The 24,471-nt window shown below is 48.6% G+C and overlaps 1 protein-coding gene across 1 annotated transcript in view; it reads left to right on the top strand.

The window, feature by feature from the left end:
- LOC140696304 (uncharacterized) overlaps positions 1 to 24,471 on the top strand; it is an 89,501-nt gene that overhangs the window by 49,392 nt on the left and 15,638 nt on the right. The window contains exons 11-16 of the mRNA XM_072960742.1: positions 5,443 to 5,620; positions 6,264 to 6,425; positions 8,522 to 8,612; positions 10,303 to 10,500; positions 12,954 to 13,037; positions 20,587 to 20,659. The gene's annotated coding sequence lies outside the window, so the exon portion shown is untranslated. The remainder of the gene's footprint in view (positions 1 to 5,442; positions 5,621 to 6,263; positions 6,426 to 8,521; positions 8,613 to 10,302; positions 10,501 to 12,953; positions 13,038 to 20,586; positions 20,660 to 24,471) is intronic.

Raw genomic sequence — 24,471 nt, 5'->3', positions numbered from 1 at the left:
GATGCTGGCAGGTTTGGTGTATGATGGAGCCCACTTCCTGGTTCATAGATGGGTCTTTTAACCATGGTCTCCCATGGCTGAGGGGCACGCAAGCTCTCTGGGATCCTCTTCCATAAGAGCATCGATCCCATTCGTTAGGGCTTGGCGCTGGTGACCTGATCACCTCCCAAAGGCTACACCCCCAATCCCTATCACACTGGATGTCAGGTTTCAAAATATGAATTTGGGGGCCACATTCAGTCCATAGCATTTACTTACAGGTAAGAGAGACCAACCTGAGTTCCATGTCCTGCTCCTTCTCCACCCACTCATCTTAGGTTCCTACGGCCTGGCTGTTTTAATTTTTCTGGGAGATAGCTTAGTAAATAGATGAAAAAGGAGGACCTAGAAGTAGGGTTTCTTTCCTGATTCTTAGAATAATGCTGTCTTCAATTGGATGTGTTGCCTGTATTTTGTTGAGAACCTATGTAATTTTAGGACACCAACGCTTTGAGTTCTTAATAAATACATGATTTAGGGAAACAGTTTGGGGAAAGCACGCAGAGAGAAATAAGACAGACCAAAGTTTACATGTTAGTAGCTCCACCACTTACTGACTGTGTGACCTTAGGTAAAGTTATTAACCTCTCTGAGTTGTGGTTAGTTCATTTGTAAAACTGGAGTTTTAACAGCTCCTGTGTCATGGACTTGCAGAGCACCACCTGCAAATGCGTAGAGCCCCTGGCCCAGTCACCTAACATGTAGGAGGGAACAAATCCTAGTTTCTTTTCTCTCTCTCTTGTCTAAGATTTCTTTTGAGTTTTTAACAATTTTTCCACCTAACAAAGTTTTCCTTTGTCTCAGAAAAGTATTGTTTAAAGTTCTATACACTTCTAAAGTGGTGATAAATGAGTATGTAGGGGTCAGATGTACAGTTACCTATAAAAGTTCAGCTCTCCAGGTCCCTATGGTTGTCTGTAGGTTATAGACTTCTATTCAGCCTCACCAACTTTCATCAGATTTTCTTAGTTCTTCTTTCCATATTTTTTGCCCAAGCACCACAACTTTTATAGTGAAATGATAATTTCAGAGAGCACAAAATGTATAACTTTTGTATTTTCTGGAAACCAAAATCAGAATATTACCTTTTATTCTTACCTCCATAATGGAGCCACATTTGAGAGAAGAAAAAAAAATCACATTTGAATGATACATCTATCTTCTTGAAGTAGCTTTATTATTTTTATGGTCCTGGAACTGGTCAGTGGCTATGTTCCTGTGTAATATGTAACCTGTCTGAACTAATTATTAATCACTTCAGGCTCTGAAAATGCACAACCTTTTGTTTAAATAATTAACAGGTTTGCTTGCATTTACATCCGTAAATTAACATAACCCAAACTGACTGGAGCACACACGTTACAGAGTGAGTTCTTTTGCTTCACATGCCCCCTCAAGCCCTTTTTATTATCTATAGCCAGGCTTTGGGGGAAATTTTTTCCTATTCATTTATTTACAAAGTCAGCTGCAAGAATCGGTCAACCAAGGTGGTGTAAATGTTTATCTTTGAAAAGACAGGCATACATTTGAAATGTGAGGATAAAGCTGTGTGAGTCAGTCGGCAGGAGAGACCCTTCGCCTAGAAGCATGTCTGTCTGCTCCGGTGCTCCTGGTGGACAAGCCCTGGCAGCCCCTCTGTCACTTTGTGTGACGTGTGTCAGCAGACGGCACTTCGTAGGGATGGCGCTGAAGTAGATTTAATTAAATAGTTGGTCAGTAATACTGAAATGTGTTACTGGATGTATACTTTGAGAAAATAATGCATAGCATTTGAGTTTAAAAGTGGAAAGTTATAAATCTTTTCAAACATTTTAAAAATAGCATGCTTATTTATCTGCGTAGAGCTCTCCTTTATATTTATGTGGTTAGCATGTATAACGCTTAATTTCTGGTTTATGATTTGACGGACAATTTGTTGTCTCAAAGATATAGTTGAAGGGTGGAATTTTCATAGAATATTTTAAGAAAAATGGATATTCAATATTTGTCTGTTTCCTGTATCAGATTGCCTTGCCTTTTGAGGGAAAGTGGCAGTGATTAGTAATTCTGTTTTTTTCATTTATTACTAATCCAGAGTTTTCACAAGTACTTTTCTGACATTTGTTTTTATATATACATATATATGTACACACATATGTATGTATAATACATATGTATTATATTACATATGCATTATGTATTTATTACATATATATATATGACAATTTATTGTTGTTCAAGAGAGCTAACCTGTCTACGGTCATCTGCAGATCTTTCCTGTACACCCATTACTGGCAGACAGCGTGCCAGACCCAAAGACAGACAAATCACACACCCTGCCCTTTGGCGCACATCTGGGATTTGCATAAAGTAGATAGTTAAATCTTTTGTTTTTCTTGGTATTAACTAACCACGGTTGGTATTCTGAACAAAAATAGGAATGCTTCTAGGGAAAAGACCATGATTTCTAAATAAATTTTTTATATTTGGGATTTCTGCCAGTTAAATTTTTTTTCCATCTTTGAAGATTTGATAAAGCAAAAATAAAGTCTTAAACTATTCCTGTGATTTTTAATGTTAACTTTTCTCTGCAGTAAAAATGTTTAGAGCATTGATTAGGTTTATTAATCGCTAAAATATATGGATACTTAGATAAAAGTCTGGTGTTTATATTACTTTTTCTTGTCTTAGCTCTATGCCGCAGGCTATGGTGCAGGTGGCAGACTAGGAATTGAAGGGACAGAGTCGGTACCTACCCTGACGTTAACCTGAATCCACTCAGCATGTATTCGTTAGGAAAGTAGCTGTGAACTCAGGAGGAAAACCCTGTCGTGCCCTCTCCTCACAAGGAGACGTTTACCCCGGGGTGAGGCAGAAGGGGGGAAGCTGGGCCATGGCGATGGAGATGCTGTGTGGAAACATCTTTTTCACTATTATGTTTCTTTTTCTTGTTTGTGTATGTTTGTTTTAATGCTTGTGTAGGGCATTGGCACTTTCTCAGAACAGCGTTTGCAGTTCCCTACTCAAACTTAGTGACTCATTTAGCAGAAACGAGTTCATGGGGCAGTGTCTGGGCTTGCGTACGTGACCCCTCTGTTGAGGGGAAGTCAGTTCTGAGTTTTGGTTTCTGAGCACTAAGTTTGCTCAGCTTCATTTTGTCCTGTTACCCCACGTCCTCTTCCGCTGACTCTGAGTCACCCACTGCATCACAGCTGGCATTTTGTTAACATGCAAATACTAAATCTGTAAATACAGCCGAACAGAGGGAATGGCAGGACTGAGGGGAAAGGGACACACAGGTTTTTTAAAGCAGTCAGACCCACCGGTTTTTACAAAGTGATGGGAACCACCTACCAAGCTGGAGTGACAGGGACCTCGGTATTTGAAATAGCTGAAGCATCGGACAGAACGAAAGCGCAGCCCTAAGGACATCGGGTAACAGGCAGTAAGGTGCGTCCAGTGACCTGCGGGGGTGAGCAGGTCACTGACGGCCGCGTGTGTGAGGAGGCTATCTGAGAGGCCAAAGCACAAGCCACCGAAGGGCTAGGAGCTCACAGAGAGCAGAGGGGAGCGCCTGCTCCCCAGTCCTCGTACGTCCCAGGGCACTGAGGAGAGGAGTAAGAATGGTGCTGTGCAGAAGTGGGGAGAAATGAACCATAGGCTGTTAACTCTGATCACACCAACGGAGCTAAAAAGCAAGACTTGAAAGGATTAAACTGTTTACAGGTAACTTAACCATGCTGTAGAGATCAAAGCTCAAGAATGTTTTTGTGAACAAATATGTCGAGCACCCAGTAAGATAAACTTCCCAGTATTCTTCACCCAGTCAGAGCTTACCAGGCCTGTGTCTCTTCACTAGTGTTGGGAAAATCGGATATTCAAATGCAAAAGAATGAAATTGGACCTTGATCTTACACCACTCCCCAAAGTTAACTCAGAATAGATTAAAAGACTAAGACTCAAAACCATGAAACTCCTAAAAGGACACCAGGAAAAAGCTCCTTGAATTGGTCTTGGTAATGATTTTTTGGACATGACACTAAAAAGCAGAAGGAACAAAAGAAAAAATAAGCAACTGGGACTCCATCAAACTAAAAACTTCTGCACAGCAAAGGAAACAGTCAACAGAATGAGAAGACAGCCTAGGGGATGAGAGAAAATTTTTGCAAATCATATAAGTGATCAGAGGTTATTCTCCAAAATATATAAGAAACCCATACAACTTAATAGCAAACAAAAACCAAATAACTCAGTTAACAAATGGGCAAAGGACCTGAACAGGCATTTTTCCAAAGAAGACACACAAATGGCCACCAGGCACATGAAAAGTCCTCAAGATCACTAATCATCAGGAAAATGCAAATCAAAACCTCAGTGAGCAATCACCGCACACCTGTAGAAAGGCTGTCGTCAAGAAGACAGGAGGGAACAAGTACCCATGAGGCGGTGGAGAGGAGGGAGCCCTCCTGCGCTGCTGGTGGGAATGGAAATTGGTGCAGCGCCTATGGAAGAGAGTTACGGAGGGGCCTCAAAAAATTTAAAATTATCACATGATCCAGCAATCTCACTTCTGGGCATATATCTGAAGGTTATATTAAGATTGAGTTCCTATCTTGCACCATATCCAAAAGTAATTCAAAGTGACTCATAGTCACAGATGTGAAACCTAAAACTAAAAACTTCTAGAAGGAAACGCAAGAGAAAACTTTTGTGACCTTGGGTCAAAGACTTTTACATGAACTCCAAAAGCATGTTCCAGTCAGACAAAAAATAGGACAAATTGGAGTTTATGAAAGGCACTGTTAAGAGGTGGAGAGGACACACTGCAGACTGGGAAAGCATATTTGTCGTCGTTTATCTGATGAAGGTCTTATATTCAAAGTCATTATAAAGAGCTTTCAAAACTCAGTCATAAGAAAAGTTTGTTGTCAGTGCCTGCCACATTATATACAAGAAAATTCCTTAAATGAAATGTTGATTTATAGCCCCGGTAGACAACCTGTTTCTGCAAAAGACCAGACAATAATAAATATTTCAGGCCAGCCACATACAGTCTGTCGTATATGCTGCTTCTATGAGTTTGACAACCTTTAAAAATGTTAAAACCCATTCTCAGCCCACTGGCCTTTCAGAACCTGGTCCTAGGCTGGACTCAGCCTACCTGGAGTCTCCAGCCCCCGATTTAGACAGGGGCTGCCTCTCTGGCATTAGGGCAGCCTGGATAAAAGGAGACACGGAATGATGTGATTTCACATTCAGGCCTGAATGCTGCTTCTTGATTGCTTTGACAGCTGACTTGAGGGCTGGAGGCTGAGAAGTGTACAGTGAGTAACTGGGCAGCAGAGCCAGAAGCCTGATATTTAGTAATTTTAAGATATTTAAGAAGTAAATTGTTTCATCTATACTTGGTGATCTTTTCTGCAGCCCGTGTGACCGTCCTCATGTCATTGAGTCCCTGAGGGGAATTGAGGTGGTGGACGTTGCTGCCGGTGGAGCCCACAGTGCCTGTGTCACTGCAGCCGGGGAACCTCTGCACCTGGGGCAAAGGCTGGTACGGCTGCCTGGGCCACAGTGACAGGAGGATCAGTTAAAGCCAAAGCTGGTGAGAAGGAGATGTGCTCGGGGGGCTGGGAGGGGCAGCTTGCCGTGGGCATTAGTCTTAAAAGACCAAAAGTATTTCCTGTTCCAGATTCTTTTCTTTTTTTTAATTAATTAATTAATTAATTAATTAATTTTTATTTATTGAAGTATAGTCAGTTTACAGTGTTGTGTCAGTCTCTGGTGTGCAGCACAACTGTTCCAGATTCCTTTAATTTCAGAGTTAAGTTTTATTTTCGGTGGGAATCGATATCTTGGTATGTATTCATTGATCATTTAAACAGGATAGTATTTGAGATACTCTTTTATCTACACTGGTAAATAACTACTTGGTGTTCAGCCAGATGCTTTGTCTTCTGAAGGCCCGCTGTGTGTTGGGTGAGGCAGCGGAATGAGGGGACAGCTTTCCTGGTGTGGCGGACGGGACCCTGGACACTGAGACCTGCCTCCTGCGGCTGAGATGCTTGTAGTTCAAATAGAGGAGGGCATTTTCTGTTTTGTCTTACAGGATTGTAAAGATTCCCTGTTCTTTGCAAAGACCTAAAACAGGCACCCTACACATACAGAGTCCCCTGCACTGCTGCCCCCCCTGGGGAGAGCCTCCTTTCTATGGTGGTGGGACAACCTCACATCTCTTTTCCCTGCAGGTGGAGGAGCTGCAGGGCCACCGTGTGGTCAACGTCACCTGTGGCAGCGGAGACACCGAGATCCTCTGCCTCGTGGATGAGGACACCGTCTGGTCGTGGGGGGACAGGGACTACGGCAAGCTGGGCAGAGGAGGCAGCGACGGCTGCCAAGTGCCCATGAAGGTGCCCTGGGGTGTGGGGTCTCTCAGGGTGCTCATGGGCTCTGTCCCCGGTGCTGGTGCCCCTCCCACTGTGCGTGCCTCTCAGGAGTGGCCTCCCTTCATCTTTAACTTCTTTGCAGAAAAGATAGTGGGTAATTGACTGCAAGGGGAGTGAAAGGCCCAGAGGTGCAGAGAGATTTTTAGTGCTGTTGGCGGTTTAGTGTGTGGACCTGTCGGAGGGAAGGAGCACAAATCCTTCCCCGTCTGCAGTTGACAGAGGTCTGCAGCCGTGCGCTGGGCTAGCAGGTGCCGAGAAGGCGCGTCCGGCTCAGCCCAAGCTTGTTAGATGGACGTCCTGGGAGCCGCCAGGAGAAGGGGCCGCAGGCCTGTGGTGGGGACCAGGCTGCTTTGCTCACTCTAGTTGAGCGGCTCTGGGCAGTTTACTCACTTGATCACGACTGTGGTTTGCCTTTGTGAGTGGCTGGTGGCAGAGGGTCAGTTCACTGTTGGGTTTAGGTCCCTTGCTGACTGCTTGGCAGCTTGCATGTCGAGAACATGACCAGGCCATTCAGCCGGGCCGATTTGCTACGGCCTTGGGAGCGGAGGTGCTGTGCAGGGAAACCAGAAAGTGTCTCTGCGTGATGTTCTCTCTTGTCAGGGCCCTGAGACTGCCCTGTGGGATAGAGGACTGTGCGGTGCATGGGCAGCCCTCCTGGGCTGGGGGCAGCCATCCGAGGCCCCCTCAGACCCGGAGCCTGAGCCAGGACTGCCTAGTTGTTCCTCCCATAGCTGTCCTGCCCGGGACAGCAGCTGCTGGCCACACATGACTATTAAAGTTCAAACTTAAATCACTTAAGAGTAAGTAAAATTACAGTTCAATCCCTCACTTGTCCTGCCCACATTTCACATGCCCAGGAGCCCTGTGTGCTGCTGGCATCTGTGGTGGGCAGTGTGGACACAGCACGCTTCCGTCACCATGGAAAGTGGTATTGGTGGCCGCTGTCGGGAGCCAGAGCCTGGTGAAAATGATGTCACCTGGAGGCACCTGCGCCCTGGGGCTGCAGCTACAAGGAGACACCCCGCTTCTTCAGGGCCTCCTCGCCAGCTGCTCCTGCAGAGGCTGGGCTTGGGGCGGCCTGCTTACCCTGACCACCGCTTGCTCCTTTCCCTTAGAATGGGTGGTGTTTTACCCATGTTACAGGTTACTCAGGGTTTCCACGTGTCTGGGAAAGTTGTGGGCTTTCTTATACCAAGAAGGCTTTAGACAAAGGCTTTGCACCTTACGGGTTTACACTGTTGGGCCCTCGAGGGGGCAGTTAGGGATGGAGGCCATTAGTGATACCACCGTGATGATACAAATACAAGGAGGAAATAAATAAATAAATAAATAAATAAATAAATAAATAAATAAATAAATACAAGGAGAGAATGAATTAAGAGAACTAGAGAGTAATTCATTTACATTTAAAATTAAATATGAGCACTTGAGTCTGGAAACAGTCACAGATAATAAGGATGCAGAGGTGGGGAGAAATGATAAGTGGGTGAGTGAGCCCAGCAGGACCCCCAGGTGCTATCTGTGAAGGATTTGGCCCCTGAGTGTGCAGGGCTGCAGGTGTGTTCCAGCACTGGCTTGACCAGTGCCATGTTTAATTGGATTAACCTGAGCAGAAGGGTAGGGAGTGTCTCTAGGCCAGAATCACAGTCCTCTTGGCCATCCTTCCTCCCTGGTACCTGCTGCTCCCTCTAAGAGGGCTGGAGGGCAAATGCCAAGTGCAGGGCTTCCTGGAGAATGAGGCCGCCCCATCACAAAGAGAAATTGGGTTGGGAGACAGAATTCTGGAGAAAGCTTTGACCGGAGATCATCAGCCCTGACGGGTCCATTTCCAGGGATGCCCAGTGGCTCGTGTGGGCACATGATTGTGGCAGGCATGCCCTCAGAGCTAGGTGTTACTGCTCCTTCTGAGAGCACCAGGTTACGTGGAGAAATTGTAGTTAATACTTGACACAGGAGTGAGGGTGCTCAGGGTTTTTCAGTAGATTTAGTTCAGTCCTGTGGGCAGAGCAGTCAGCAGCAGCCTTGATTGACTCAGTCTGGTTGAACCTTTTCCCTTCTAGATCGACTCTCTGATGGGCCTTGGAGTGGCTAAAGTGGAATGTGGATCACAGTTTTCTGTCGCCCTGACCAACTCGGCGCTGTTTATACTTGGTAGGAGAGACTGTTCATTTAATCCTACCAAAATCAGACTGTTCATTTGAAGTTACATTAACCGTCCTTTTGTAGTAGCTGAAATGTCACTCATGCAGGAGGCTTTGATTTGTATCCTGCAGCCCAGTGCTTGCACCAGGAGGGTGGAGCAGGGTGGTAACTGGGATGGCCTTGCCCAGATGTGGGGTGTCCCACGTTTCCTTGAGCACAGGGGCAAAGGTGATCACCACAGGCTGGGCCACAGGTCCGACGACCACGTTTGAATACCTTGGCAGGTCCAAGGGCTGCAGGGGAAGAAGGTCACTGCCATTGCCATCGGCTCCCTGCACTGTGTGTGCTGCACCAAGGATGGTAGGTGGGAAGCCAGCGATGTAACTTGGAGGGCTTCAGATCTGAGTCCACTCGGGTGATGCACAGAGCTCTGAGGTCGGTGGGGGAGTGAGATGCAGTTACACTGTGTTCTGAAAATAAACCTGTGGTTCTTCAGCCCCTGTACTAATGCCTGTGGACATGGTGTGCTTCATGGCTGTGCAGAGAAAGGCAAACAGAACAGGCCTGATATGGCCGTTTTTAGAAAGGCCCGCTTGCAAGGTTGAACCTTAGCTGACTTCTGAGAACCTGGATTCCAGGAGGGCTCCCACCATATGTAATTAATAAGGATTTGGGAGGATATTTGAAACTATATGACTTCCTTTTTCATTGAGCATTTTATTCATTCTCATCAAATATTTAATTTTTTCTTGTTTTCATCTGTGCCGGACTCATGGTTTCCAAATTTACTCAGGAAGCCATGGACAAGCTCTTGCTCATACTCACCTTGATGCTCACACTGTACCCCGTTTGGCTACTTTAGCTCCTGAAGTGCCCCCGTCATTCCTCGAGTGCTTCCTTGCTTTCTGGCACAGATGACGCCAACTCCCAGGCGGAATGAGGACTGTATGTAGAGGAAGGCGGTGGTGGCTGTGCATTCCTTGGTCCTAGTTTCCAAGTCCTTGTTCTAAATTTACTGTGTTAGGTGAAGTTTATACATGGGGCGACAATGATGAGGGACAACTGGGAGATGGGACAACAAATGCCATCCAGAGGCCTCAGTTGGTGGCTGCCCTTCAGGGTGAGAAGGTCAACCATGTGGCCTGTGGCTCAGCACACACTCTCGCCTGGTCGACCTGCCGGCGCCGGAAGCTCCCTGCACAGGCCAGCACTGGCTGGGCCAGGTGGGCTAGAAGGCGCGCGGGTGGTGCCAGAGTTACCATCTGGGTATTGAATTAACGCGTGTACAAGGGCATGCACGCTTCCTTTCACTTACACGTTTACCGAGGTGTTCCACTGAAAGTAACTGAGGTTCATCGTGGTAAAAACAAGTCTGAAGAATCTTAATATTCACACCAGCCATCATCTTCTGTGTCAGTGTGTCCCTGTATTCAGTATCTTAACTACACCAGCCATTCTGATAATACAGGCGGCACATTTTCCTTAGGGAATGTACTTCTATAAGCCAGTATATTTTTAGCCTTCTCCTTAGTTTGTTTCTTAGCCCTGGCAAATGGGCCAGAATATTATTCTAAAAACAAGATTTTTCAAACCAAACTCAGAAGTCACACTGCTTCTCTTGTTTTCGAAAGCAGTGTTTTCAGAGTCTGCCCCCCCCCCCCGGACTGTGGCTCACCTGTGCCCTTGGTGTCTGTTTCAGGTCCCCCTGGAGTACGGCCGCCTGCAGGAGATCCCCATCATCGCCCTGCGGAACCGGCTGCTGGTGCTGCACCACATCCCAGAGCTCTTCTGCCCCTGCATCCCCATGTTGGACCTGGAGGGCACCCACGATGAAGCAGGACTCGGGTCTTCCGTGGGGTTTGACGCTCTACGAGGAATTCTGATACTCTAGGGCAAGGTACTCCAGTAGCAGTTTTTACTGTAGGTGACATTGGCATCTCCAGTACATTGTAATCCAACAGAAATCCCTAAAGTAGGGATATACTAAACACAGCTCATTTGGCAAATGGTCATTGAGCACCTGCTTTGTGCCGGGCTCTGTTCTGGGTGCTTAAAATGCATCGGTGACAAACAGTCAAAAATCTCCTCTCTTTTGGAGCTTATATAAAATGATAAATAGTGTGGTACTGCATTTCCCCCTTGTAATCTCTGTCTTCCACCTCCCAGAAGGTGGGGTGGGGGCGGGTTGCAAAACTAAGCCTCCATTCTTGCAGTGTTCTCTGCTGGCCTGGCATCGAGATTTTATGGCAAATCCCCACTGGCAGCAAGAGGGAAACATAATGAGAGGATTTCTACCCCAGGGATACCCAGCAGAGGGGCCCGGAGGTGACGGACTGCTTAGATAGCGGTTCTCTATCAGGATATGTAGAAATTCCTGTGGGCTCTGAAAAGGACCGTGAATGAGGGCTTCTGAAAGTCACCAGAAAATTTTTGACCAATTGATGTTTGTAATAATTTGAACTTTCTAGAAACAGAGTGCCTGATTTTGGAGTGGGAGTGTCCCATTATTGGAAATCATCAAGTTTCTGGCCAGCAGCTTGACAGGATACTCTTGAAGTGGCTCAGTCATTGTGTGATTATGATGGGGTGTTTGTGTAGAGAAAGAAGGCTGTGTAGAGGTCGGACTGAGGGATCCTGATCCTGAAGGGTCCAAGATTATGGCCTACTCTTTTTTTTTAATTGAGTTGCAGTCAGTTCACAATGTTGTGTCAGTTTCTGGTGTGCAGCACTTCAGTCAGACAGGAACATACGATTATGGCCTATTCTTAATAAAATTTAGATGTTCTGGAGTACTGTCCAAACAGATTTTTTCAGGATTGGCTGTATGTCCTACACACCTAGCAGAAGGAGCCAGGGGCACACGTTTTACATCTGTGCGTGGCTCAGGTGGCTGTGGAGACAGCAGTGAGGTTGCGGTCACGGTAAGGTCTCTCTGATGATGAGCAGGAAAATGTGGGCACGCAAAATTGATACGAAACTTAACTTCAACCATTTTTCAGTAATAAAAAGTGACAGGTTTGATCACTTTCACCATCTTATCAAAGTGGAGGTGATGATGAGGAGTGAAAGGGGAAAAGCCCCCCAGTAGGGGGAAACCAAAGCGAGAGGCAGCCCATGTCCCACGCGGACTGTGCGAGTGTCTCGTGGGCCGTGCGATGGGGGCGGGGGCGCCCTCTGCACGGGGGGGTGTCAGCCTCTCTTCTGGTCCTGGTGGGAAAGGATCACCTCTGCTGGAAAGTTTGAGGACTGGGCTTTGTTGGTGAGGGTGGAGAGTCATTAGCAGCGTGTGCTTCAGGGCCCAGAAGAGAGAGAACCATAGGAGAACTCTTGGGGGAAGGGGCCGCATGCCCAGTGCAGGGGGCACTAGCTGGGCAGGGGCTGGGCAGTGGGGAGGGCAGAGGTAGGACAGGGTGGGTGGTGGGAGGAGCTGCAGGTACACAGGAGTGTGTGGGGATGAGCCCGCCTCTGCAGCCCCCTGTGTTGACAGGAGCACCACTGCCCTTCCTGCCTTCAGGGCTTGGCGTTCTCAGGCTCTGACCCAGAATCGGGGTTTAGGCCGAGCAGTGGGTGCCTGTGCCCTGCCCGCTACCTCCCCTCCAGCCACCCTGTCTTCAGAGGAGGGCACAGTCATCCAGTTGGCAAGGACCTGGGGCTCCCACCCATTCTGCCTTTGTTGAGTGTCTTTGAGGTCTCCCTGACTCCTCATGCACACATGACCATGTGCTCCCTGCACCCGGGTCCTCCTGGGCACAGCTGGCCTGCCTCTCCCTGGGTGACGCTGGGACCTGCTCCCTTTCCTCGCCACCTTCACCCTGGGTGTCCCAGGTTCCTTTCAGTACATGGTGTCGACACTCCCTCCCTCACTGGTCACCCCAACCCTGCCCCAGCCCTGGCCCTCTCCCCGAGGCTCCCCGGCCCTGCTGCTGCTTTCTGGCTGGTACCTCTGTCAGGACAGCAGTACTGATGTCAGTGGCCTGGTCCTGCTACCAGCAGACTTGCAGTTTGGCTGGGAAGCCTCGGTTTTCTGGTCAGGCCTCAGAGCCTGGGCAAAGATCCGAGTCAGAGCAGATGCTCCCTGGGCCTGGGCCCTCCTCTCTCCGTGTCCAGTGCTGGGCTCCTCCTGCCTCCAGGTGACCAGGTGCCACCAAGCACTGGACCCGCTGGCTGCTGGGTCTCTGCATGGGCCTGGGTGCCGGTGCCAGGCTGCCTCGTGACTTGGAAAGGGGAGTTTTCTTTTTTTTTTTCTTACTTGTTGGAATAGAAGACTTTAAACAAAAGTACCATGTGAATTATCTACAGGTAAGACTTTCTATATCACATTCCAAATTTTGTCTGTCTGTCGTGTTTTAGGAGGTGGCTTTCCGAAAAGTAGTACAAGCAACTGTGGTGCGAGGTCGCTGGCGTGGTCCCGTGGTGGAGTGGGACCGGGTTCAGGTAACAGTCTCTGTTCTTAGTTGTGATGGTTTTGCGGTTGTGAGTCATGTCCCCACAGCCGGGGGGAGCACTCGCAGCAAGCCCCCTCTCACGCCCTTACCTTCGAGAGCAAGGTGCCGCGTGCATGGGTGTCCTGTGGTGCCGAGGCTGCCAGGTGGGAGTGTAAGTTGTTCTTTTGTAACAGAAAGAAAAAGACTTATTTCAGATAACTCAGAAGCACAAATCCAGATGAGCAAAGAGGGAAAAGTAAAAGTGACCCATGTTTCCACCACATAGGACTGCTGCTAACATCTGGGGTGGGGGGCGGGGGGGGTGTGTGTTATAACCTCAACTGGAGAGCTCTCCTCTGTAACTTGCTGTCTGTTTCCCTTAATGCATTACAAGCACCTCTCTGTCCCGTGCAGTGGGGCTGTGGGATTGTTCATGTTTACCAGCTGCCTGTGCTGATTTCCTGCTGGAGCTGGAAGGCTGTGCCTGCTTTTCTGGGATACGGAAGGGCCAGTGTGTGTGGCTCCAGCTGTGTGTGTCTTCAGTCACCCCCCTGGGTTAAGTTTTGGGATACAGTGCAGATCAGGGGCCTTTGACTCCTGCACTTAATTGTAGGTGGGGGCTGTCCCTGTGCCTGCCAGCCTCACAGCCCCCCCCCGGCTCGGGTGGCTTACCTTGCTGACTTAATAGGCCAGAATCACTCATCCTGGTGCTATCTCAGGGGAGGAATCAAAGAAATGAAAAGTGGACCATTTCTGAATGTATACTGCTGCCAAGTGCAGACAAGCTTAGAGTTAAAAGAATTAATTAAAGCAAGAGGAACCCTAGCCCTGATGATGACATTGTGTGCACTTGACATTTACCTCACCAAAGAAACTGGCCCCACTTCTGGGAGCAGAAACAGCCACGAGGAACAAAGGCTTTGTTCCTGAACCTTAGTATTAACCCTTGATTTTTACGCTGCTGTGGGTGATGTGATAGAAATTTTCCAGAGTTGTTCTTGGGGGCATTTTTAACGAAGACATCAGTCTCTTGTCCTTTGTTGGAGAACATGTGACCACACTGTTCGAAGTGGTTCCTTCACCAACATCATAGTGTTAAATGTGAAGCCGGAGATCAGTCAGACCAGTCCACAGACAAATGGGCTGTTTAAGTAGGTTCATAAACAAGCGTTATTCCCCCACCTGGGGGATCATACTGGTTTACTCTACATTATTAGGGCTTAAGTACTCAAGTTCCTAAGTGAGGAAAGCAGATGGCGTTCCTCGTCTGGTTCAGACAGTTGGGCGTTCCTGGGGAGTAAGCCTGCCTTGGGGGGCCAGTGGCCCTACGTGGGTGTGCGAGCCCCGGGGGCCTTGGGCATCAGGGGACCCGCATGACCTGGAACCCGCACCAGGCACCGTTCTCAGTCACTGTGCGCTGATGCCTCTTTCTGCCTCATCTTCACGTGCCCAGCACCGTGCCTGGAGTCATGCTGATGTTCAGTGTGGGCTTGAAAGAACGGAATGGTAGACGACAAACAAATTTATATGAGGCGTTGTTTGAAGGCGTACAACCAACCTTCAACACAGCGTGTGATGCCGGTTGCCGTGGGAGGGGCTGCTGCGGGAGCCAGCGCCAGGTTTCCTTCGTTCAGAGTCTCATGCCCCGCTCTTGAAGTTAGGACGATCTCCACAAAGATGGAGATAAAACAGGGCATGAAGTAGTGGGGGAGGGGGAGGCATTCTGTGAATCTAGGTTGAACCAGACACCAACAGTGACCTGGGAAGGTGGTGTAGGCAGCCTCCTCCCGGTCCGTCCCTGGCCCCCAGCCTTCTCTTGTGGGGCCGTTGGAGACATTGTCTTGCTGTCTGTGGACAGCGCTCTAGAGACACTGAAAGTAGCCCATGTTCTTGGAGGGTTTTTGTTTGTTTGAACTTGACTTGGTTTTAGAACAAGATCTGAAACTCAGCAGACATAAAAAACCTTGTATGTATTATAGATAATGTACGTTCCTTTGTGGAATTTTAGACGATTCAGACTCAAGACAGTGAGAACCACCTATGTTCTTACTGTCCAGAGGTGGCCACCATTAGGTACATGGGCTCCTGTCCTCGCAGTGTCCCAGCTGTGGTCACACAGGCGCATTCCTTCATCGCAGCCGAGAGCACCAGTCTGTGTTAACTGGCACCGTAAATGGAAGTGATGGGTTGTTCTGAGTGGGAAGCAGTTCTGTGTCTTAGCCCTCACGTGGGAACACGTCCCTTCTCCTTTCTGTGGCTCACTCTGCCCGGGGTATTCCACGCCTTAGCGAGCTACCGCAAGGTGAAATGAAATAGCGTTTGAGAATGTGCAGTTGGATGTGTGGAGCGCAGGAAACTCACTCCCCAGGCAACTATTGTTACTGTTCCCATTCTTACGTTCTTAGTCTTCAGAATGATATTTTACTGCTGTGAGGAGAATTAGGTGTTAAACTCAACCTAAAACTCACTCAGGAAGAAGTTAAGGGAAGTTTTAAGGAAGGTCAGAGTTCAGCCAGAAGAGTCTGCACAAAAGTTCCTTCTCAACAATTGTTTTTTCCGTTACTTCACTTCAGACTGAGCTTCCTGGGTGATTCTTTTTTTTTTCCTTCATCCCTCCCCTCCCGGGTAATTTGGAAGCACAGCCTAGGCTGCAAGCCGCAGGCTTCCTGACCAGTCATCATCGTGTTCCTGTCTTATGTACTCTGTGTCTGGTTTTGGCACTACGTCAGTTATCCATGTAACTTAGAACAACTAAAATAACATACATAGGTCGTCTCAGTTTCTCTGGGGGCCTCCAGCCCAGAATCTCTTATCAGCCTGCCTTTGCTGCAAGGCTGTCCTGGGGAAGCCTCGGCTCCCCTGGGCCCCTGGCTGAGGCTGCCCTCCGTTCTCCACCATCTCACGTGGCAACTGGCCCCGTGAGAGTGAGCATGGGCAGGGCGAGGAAGGGTGCGAGCAGGACACAGGTCACAGTCTTGTGTGAGCTCATTCAGAAGTGACACCCCATCCCCATTGCTGTATTCTGTCTCTTAGAGTCACTAGGTCGGCCCACATGTGGGGAGAAGGGGTTACGTGGGGGCGGGAACCCCTGGCTGCAGGGACCCCGGGAACAGCGTCAGAGGCTGCCTGACGGAAGCATCAGGGTCGTGCTAACCTCATGACAAGGGTTGAAGTGGAGCCCTCTTTTTAAGTTTTCAGGACAATTCTGTCTTTTAATTGTCTCCTGGTTACTTTAAAATTGAGAGTATTTAAAATTGAGAGTGAATTAGTATTTCTGCCATCCTCCCGAGTAAAGGCTGATCCTCTGTCGCCCTGTGTTTCAGCACTCGCCTCTGCCCCCAGTGACAGGCAGGGTTGTTACTATTGTTGCTTTATGTAGACCGTGTGTTTTCTGGGTTTACCCAGATGTCACACACGTCTTTGCTCACCTTTATTTCTCAGGTCTCAGACCTTGTATCTGCAGTCATTTTTCTTCTACATTAAGCATGTATTTTCATTTTCCTTAGTGAGGGTCTGTTGTCAGTTAATTTTCTGATTGTTTTGTTTGTTTTTTTAAAAATATCTTAATTTTGTCCTTTTTCTAGGCACAGGTTGCAAACATTTTCCGAAAAGGGCAGGCAGTATTTTTGGCTGTGGGTGTCCAGTCATCTGGTCCCTGTTGGAGCTGTGAAGGCAGCCTGTGGGGAGCTTGTAAAGGACGGTGTGTGGCTGTGCGCTAATAAGACTATTTACGAAGACAGGTAGTTTCCTGGCTAAGCCTTCTCTCCCCGTGCCCCCATCAGATACAGGATGCCCTGGTTCAGATCCCTTAGAAGGAAATCGTGGGGCAAGCGTCAGGTGCCTAAGGAACAAGGTACAGGGTAGGCTTTCCCCATGACCCTCCCTGTGCCACCAGCTCAGACCTACTAACCCCGACACACAGGTTTCAGAGTGGCTTGTCTCCCTTCTACAAAGCACCACCCTGCCTGCTGATGTCCTTTCTCCACACCCAGGGCAATTCCCCTGAGTCTCCTTGATCCTCCTTCAATGAGCCCTCCTCCCCTTGCGATCTCTGGTTTCCACCGTCTCCCCAGGCTCCCCAGGGGAGATGTCCTTGGGGGTCCAGGGCTCTTTCCTTCCTCTACTTTAGTCCACCTGTGTGCCCACAGTGAAGTGTCACATGTGAACCCCAAGGATTTGAGGGACGGCAGAGCCATTGAGAACGTATCCCCAGCATTTAGGCTTACCTCTTCATAAAGCCATTCCCACAGGGGTGGGCATGGACCAGCGCTGCCTGGTAGCCTCAATGAGAGAAATCCAAACGAGGACCCAGAGAGTGAGTTAACTGCTCCAGCGGATGCTCAGAACTCAAGCAAAGGCAGGTGAAGTTTGAATTTCAACAGTAGAACGTGAGGCTCAGGACATTCTGTCATGGGGGAGGGGCAGAGGGCAGGTGGGCCTGGGCAGGTGTGGGGAGGCCTTACCTTCCATGCAGGGCTCTGGCAGGAAGGCAAGAACCAGAAGTTCCTTCCACATGGCAGAGTGGCAGCACAACTGGTGTGTGGCTCTCTAAACAATCCACTTTATTTTATTCATTTTGTTTAATTGAAGTACAGTCACGTTACAATGTTGTGTCATTTTCTGGTATACAGCACAATGCTTCAATCATCCATGAATATATATATATTCGTATTTGCATTCTTTTTCACCATAACCTGCTACAAGATACCGAATATAGTTCCCTGTGCTATACAGTGTAACCTTGTTTATCTATTTTATATGTACCACTCAGTATTTTCAAATCTCAGACTTGCAATTTATCCCTTCCCACCGCCTTCTGCCCTGGTAACCATAAGTTTATTTACTATGTCTGTGAGTCTGTGTTTGATTTGTAAATAAGTTCAGTTTTGTTTGTCTTTTTTTTTTTTTAAGATACCACATATGAGTGGTAGTGTATGGTATTTTTGTTTCTCTTTCTGGGTTACTTTACTTAGAATGACATTCTCCAGGGCCATCCATGTTGCTGCAAATGGCATTATTGTATTCTTTCTTAGGGCTGAGTAGTATTCCATTTTGTAAATATACCACAACTTCTTTATGCAGTCATCTGTCGATGGACATTTAGGTTGTTTCCATATTTTGGCTCTTGTAAATAGTGCTGCTGTGACCACTGGGGTGCAGGTATGTTTTCGAATTAGAGTTCCCTCTGGATATACGCCCAGGAGTGGGGTTGCTGGACCGTATGGTAAATCTTTCTTTAGTCTTTTGAGGAATCTCAGTACTGTTTTGGTAATGGCTGCGGCAAACTACATTCCCACCTACATTCCCACCAACAGTGTAGGAGAGTTCCCTTTTCTCCACAGCCTCTCCAGCATTGATAGTTTGTGGAATTCTGAATGACAACCATTATGACTGGTGTCAGGGGATACCTCAGTGTAGTGTTGATTTGCGTTCCTCTGAGAATTAGTGGTACACAGCATTTTTTCATGTGCCTATTGGCCATTTGTGTTTTTTCATTGGAGAGTTGCTTGTTTAGTTCTGCCCATTTTTGGATTGGGTTGTTTTTTTTTTTTCTTATTAAGTTGTGGGGGCTGTTTATATATTCTAGAAATTAATCCCTTGTTAGTCTCATCTTTTTGAAATATTTTCTTCCATTATCTAAGTTGTCATATTGTTTTGCTTATGGTTTCCTTTGCTGTACAAAAGCTTGTGAGTTTAATTAGGTCCCTTTTGTTTATTTTTGCTTTTATTTCTGTTGCTTTGGTTGAGTCTCCTAGGAGGACATTGCTGAGATGTATGTCCGATACTATTTTGCCTAAGAGGTTTATAGTGTCTTGTTTCATGTTTAAGGCAATTTATAAATTGTTTTTTAGACTCATAGCACGAAGGTTTTACTCGATGTTCCCTTTATTTCATTTCTTTGTCTGTCAACCTAGTTTTGTGTCCCTCAACCCACTCTGTTTCCTTCCTGGCTCTTGACTGACTTGAACAGAAACTAGACTGAAAAAACTCTGAACTTATGAGTCTGCTAGACCCTTGGGTATTTATGGCTCCATGAAACCGAGTGTTTGAAATTAAGATTGTTCCATTCTGTCTGCACAGCATTCGTAAGGAAGCAGTCCTTTTGTGCCAACCAATATCCAACAGGACCAGCCTTACTAATGATCATTTCTGCTGGAAAGCCTCAGTCCATCAAAAAATGATCATGCAGCCCATGTGTCTAAGAAGAGAAATCACTCGTTTCTGTTTCTCAATATATTGTATTGTTGCTAAGTATTTAACTTTGACTTTTTAAATGATTGTAATATAGTATTTGAACAAGTAGTACCTTTGCATGGTTCAGAGTGATATTGTGTGAACTGGAATATGCCGTCATGAGTCCTCCTCCCATCTCTTTTCCCCTGTCATCCGAATCCTCTTCCCCCCAGGAAACCATTGGTTTTTGTTGCATTTAAACCTTTTTTGGAGATGTGTTATGCAGCTAAGTACTAATGGAATCTGTCTTCATGTATGAAAATGCTTTTAGGTTTTTTTCTGGTTAAATCTAATATACTTTCTAATATATTGTTGTTTTCTTGTTTTGTGTGTATCGGAGGGTGATGGGTGTATATTGATGGATAGTTTGTGAGTGTGTGCATAGGGATTTTGTGTGTATTAAAGCATTCAGGGATTCTCTTTGTGTTACTTCTGGAATGAAATGGTTGAAGAACCTGGTGGAATTGCTTGTCTGTGTTTTCAATATTTGTGAGGTAGTCTTTCGTACATTTAGTAATGTGAGTTGTTTGTGACTGTGTGTCTTTAGGTTCATGGGGCTTATGGGGTGTGTATTCTGAGAGACGGGAGATGTTTAGTGTGTGTATTTGCAAACAGAGGCTGTGTGGTTTGTGTGGTGAGGATTTTGAAATACATGTATTTTAGGACTTTGGGATTGTGTGTCAGTATTTTGGGGGGTGGTTCCTGAGTCAATTGTACACTTGGTGGGTTTTTAGGGCCTGTGTGTCTATAGAGTATTTGTTGTGCACAGGTGTGTAGTGTGCATGGGTTTATATTCGAGCACATTCAAGGTGGGTATGGATTTGTATAAGAAACAAGGCAGTAAGAGGTGGTTTCTATGTCTGTTTGGGTTTCAGGTAGCAGTTGTATGGGTGTGTTTAGTGTATATTGTATGTTCTGAAATATGTTCTGGCAATGTCTAGTGTGGTTTTGTTTGTTCATTTGGAGTGAGAGTTCAGGGTTTTAGTCAGGGTGCGCTTGGATTCTGTGCACATATTCATGTGAAAGGGGATGGGGTGCCCTGGAACTGGCTTGTACTAGCTTGGGATAGTCAGTGGTGTATCTCTCTTCCCAGCTCTGTGACGCTGAAATTAAGTCATGTTGACAATAGCTACACCAGGTAAACTGTGAAACTCAATAATGAAAGCTTTCCTACCCACCCTGGACAGTATTTTATTAAGCATTCATTAGCATTATCACTGGGGTGTGTGTGTGTGTGTGTGTGTGTGTGTGTTGGGAAGGAGGGTAGGGGCTTCTGCCTCACAGTTTGCTCTGCTAACACGCCCCCTTTTCTCACTCTGTCTCAGACTCTGCCATCAGCAGGTGGTTGAAAGAATCCGCACCCCCGTTGCTGAACTGTTTGACAACGCCGATCATCAGGTAGGGGATGACATCCACCTGCAGAGTGTGGTTCTGTTTAGAAGTGGCTCCTGAGCAGGTCTTGTCATAGGTCGTCAGTCAGCGGCCTCATCCGGTTAGTAAGCCCGCGGCTTCGGCCAGTAACTGGAGAGGTGCTGGAGAGCGGAGCAGAGAGCTGGTGCGGGGAGGCTCAGGCAGTTCTGCTCCACTGTTCCTGGTTCGTTTGGGGGCCGTGGCTGCAGAGGGCATCGCTGCCCCGTGTGGCGAGGGCAGAAGAAGGGCTGCTGGGGGCCATGCTGAAGTTGCGGGCCCAGGGATGGGGCGTCCGTAGTCAGCGCCAGCTTCCGGGAAAGGAGGGGAAGGGCCAGGCTGCTGAGTCGGGTCGCTGCCCAGTGTTAGCGTGAATGCTGGCTCAGAGCCTCCCGGTGTTCTCTCCGTCACTGCCTTTGGTGCTGCTCCCCTGCATGGGCTCACAACCCAGGTCCCCCAGCCTCACACCCCGGCCCTCAGACCTAAACCAGGGTTTAAAGCTTCGGTATCTGCTGTGGCCCTGGAGGGGCCATCTTCAGCTCAGGGGCCGCCTTGGACACGTCTTGAATTTCCATCACGTTTACGTGCTCTGATTGAGCCAGGAGAGAAGAGGCCTTCAGAGGGAGCCATCCTGTCTGTTTGGGCTGGGGGCCAGCAGCCTAAGAATGAGTTTCTGGGAGAGCTAGGACAGTGACCAGGACCCCTGCTGGCAGCTCTGGACACGGTGGTGGAGGAGGGCAATGGGAGGGTCAGGTGCCAGCCCTGTCAGGCGCGTTCCACCCTGGATGGAGGGGTGCACAGCCACTCAGACCCGCAGATGTCAGTGCGTGTCCCGGAGAGAGGCCTCAATTGAAGGTCTGTCCAGATGTGCTTGCGTTAGAGGGAGCTCCCAGGAGTGGCTTTTACATTCCCTGTGTAGGACTTTAACGTACCGCGCTGTCTCCAGATGCCCATCCGGCCGACTGAGCTGTTCTCAGAGGGAGTGTTCCGTGTTCGGTCCCCGCGCTCCTGGCTCTGCCCTGACTCGTTGGCCCTGGAATGCCCAACCCCCACCGCCAGGTTAGGAATCTCCCCCTGGCCTTACCTTTGACGTTATAAGCAGTCCGCTTACAAAAGACAGTGAAAAGGAAAGGCTTAGGAAGAGTAAAAAATAGTCTACAGCTTATATTGAAGTGAAGAAAACAACTCATTTCAGGATTCAAATGCCAGTTTGAAGTAGCTTATAGGGAAATGTCACATCGGTGGGTTCTTTACGTGAGGACGGAGCAGGCATGTCCTTCCATTGCCACTGCGGATCGTCCGTCCGTCTCTACGATGAGAGTCCTAGGATGTGCCATGTATCAGGGTCAGGCTCTGTGAGGAGCTGACCGCTGGGATCGTGTGTCCTCCCGTGACAGCAGGGACCAGGTGGTCTGGGAGGCCCGGCTTCAAGACACGGGGTGGTCAGGGGTACTGGGGTGCCCACTGTGGGGCCATCACCTGCCCACAAGCGTCCTCGAACACTGGAACAGGAGGGGCCCTGAGGGGCTCTGCAACCTCCCAGGGTGGAGTTCAGAACATGGATGTCTGCCTCGGGGGTACGATTTTATGTCTCACCTGCGATTCCTTCCCCATAGACCCGAAGTCTTCAATCCTAATGGTCTTGTTTATAGGGGGAACTTGAGTGGAGAAAGTGAGTTACTCTGCGTGCTTTTATGTTGGTGCAGTCTGGGCGTTAACAGTCTCGCAGTCTTAGTCTTAACCAGTCGTGCCGTGTGCTGCCTGGGTACCAGGGTGGCCCCCAGAGGTAAGGGGCTCCACAGATATGAGATAGGCCTGTCTGTAGGAGATGTAGTTTGTTTTTCAAAATTGGCATTCAGCGTCTTGCAGAGCTGAGAGTGGGACAACTGTAGGGGTAGGTGACAGTGAAATGGGAGTTAATTACTTCTGCGTGTGTCAGAAGGCCAGGGAGGGTTTCTTTGGTGTCCTGGGTGCAGCCCTGCGAGGCTGTCACCTAAACAGCCTCCCATCATCACCCCCTAAGAGCATCCAGGGTCTCGTGGGTGCTGCTCCAACTAATGGTGAGTGGTCTGAGCTCTCAGTCTCTGAAGACCGGCCTGAGGGACTGAAAGATCATGACTCGTTAATGTAAAAACTGCACACGACTAACTCTACCCTAAGGATCATCCATGCTTGATATGAGCCTGAATGTGTCCCGTCAAGGCCTACGGTACGGATTATATGATGGGAACCACAGGTCGCCGACAGGGAGGCACGTTAGAGCAGTGTGTCCAAAAGCCACTGTAACACGACGGAGAGCCTGAGGGCCAGGGGCCAGCCCCAGTCAGTCTGTAGTGAGAGACCTCCCATGGATGCTGGTGCTCCATCCGTCCTGCTGAGGACAGGGCTCCGAGGAGCCAGGACCGAGGTGGACAGAGGGCTGCATCCAGGACCTTCCTCCCTCCCCACCGCTCACCTCTGATCGTGCAGGGTGCATTTATAGTGACCGGAAGCTTCCAAGCTGTCAGCCACACCTGGACCCACATTGTCCAGTGCTGTGGCTGACACTGCACAGGCGGAGGAGGGCTCCATGTGTGGCCAGCGTTAATACGTGGCAGGCTGTGAAGACCTAGACACAGAAGACTATGGGATATGTTATCCATGTCCACGTATTTTTTTTCCTTCATTTTTGGGGTTTTTTTTTTGCGGGGGGGTTAGATAAATATGTTTATTTTTATTGGAGGTACTGGGGATTGAACCCAGGACCTCGTTCACGCTACGCCCACACTCTACCCCTGAGCTCCACCCTCCCCGCGCTGGTCGACGTATTAATAATGCACTGAGTCAGCTGTGCGCTGGGTAGGTGTTGGGTTAAGTGAAACGTTCTATCAACACTAACCTCACCTATCTGTTTTCACTCGCAGTGTGACTGGTAGTCTCATCTGAAATCATGCACGTGGCTCACAGGTGCGGCCCGCCTGGTGTTTCTGTGGCAGGCACAGGCCTAGACTGTTTCGCGGTGCCCTCTGCATTTGGGTTCCCCCTTCTGTCACCGCCCAGCCCGCAGGTTGGGTCACGTTTAAGTCCTACAGAGGTCAACAGCCTCCACTTGCAGCACGCGGGCCCCTGACGGCCTGGGTTTCCTCAGACCACAGCACCCGCTTGTGTCCTGCAAGGACCTGGGGACATAAGCATGTGGACAAGTTCACCTGCCTATCCAGCCTTGCTCGAGGTGGATGTAGAGGGGCTCCAAGTCAGGGTTGTGAAAGGAGGTGGCAGCAAATTCTGTCAAAGTCAGAATCCATCTCAGGGGAGGTGACAGGTAAAGGTCTAAGAGAAAGTGTTAACATCTCACGAACAGGGTGAGGAGAGGACCCTGGCTGGGCCTGGCTTACGCAGCAGCCAGGATTCCTGAGGGATGTTGTGTGCGTGTGTCTGTGTGTGTGCATGCACACGCAGGGCTGTGTTGTGGGTTCAGGGGGCCACAGACTCGGGCCGGCCCCTGTGCAGGGCACAGAACACCAGGGCACAGCCTTTGCCCTTGACCTGCAGGCAGAGCGGGCAGGGGTCACACTGGCCGTAATGTAGTCATGCTGGGCATGGAACTGCCCATCCGAGATGCCCTGGCAGCCTTGGTCCAGGCGGCCACTGTGCTTGTTCCCAGGAGCGAGGCTGTGGTTGGCGCAAAGAAATGCCACCTCCCTGTCGTCCTTCCCATGGACAGGGATGCCGGTGGTTTTGGAGAATCCTAGAGGAGGAGGAAGGGCTTGAGCATGGCCTGTGCTCCATGTGCCCCTGGCTGTCACTTGGGGCCTCCAAGACCT

Source organism: Vicugna pacos, chromosome 5 (assembly GCF_048564905.1).
Source record: "Vicugna pacos chromosome 5, VicPac4, whole genome shotgun sequence".
Lineage (NCBI taxonomy): Eukaryota > Metazoa > Chordata > Mammalia > Artiodactyla > Camelidae > Vicugna > Vicugna pacos.
Note: the sequence above shows the minus strand (reverse complement) of the source record. Positions and strands in the feature narration are given on the sequence as shown.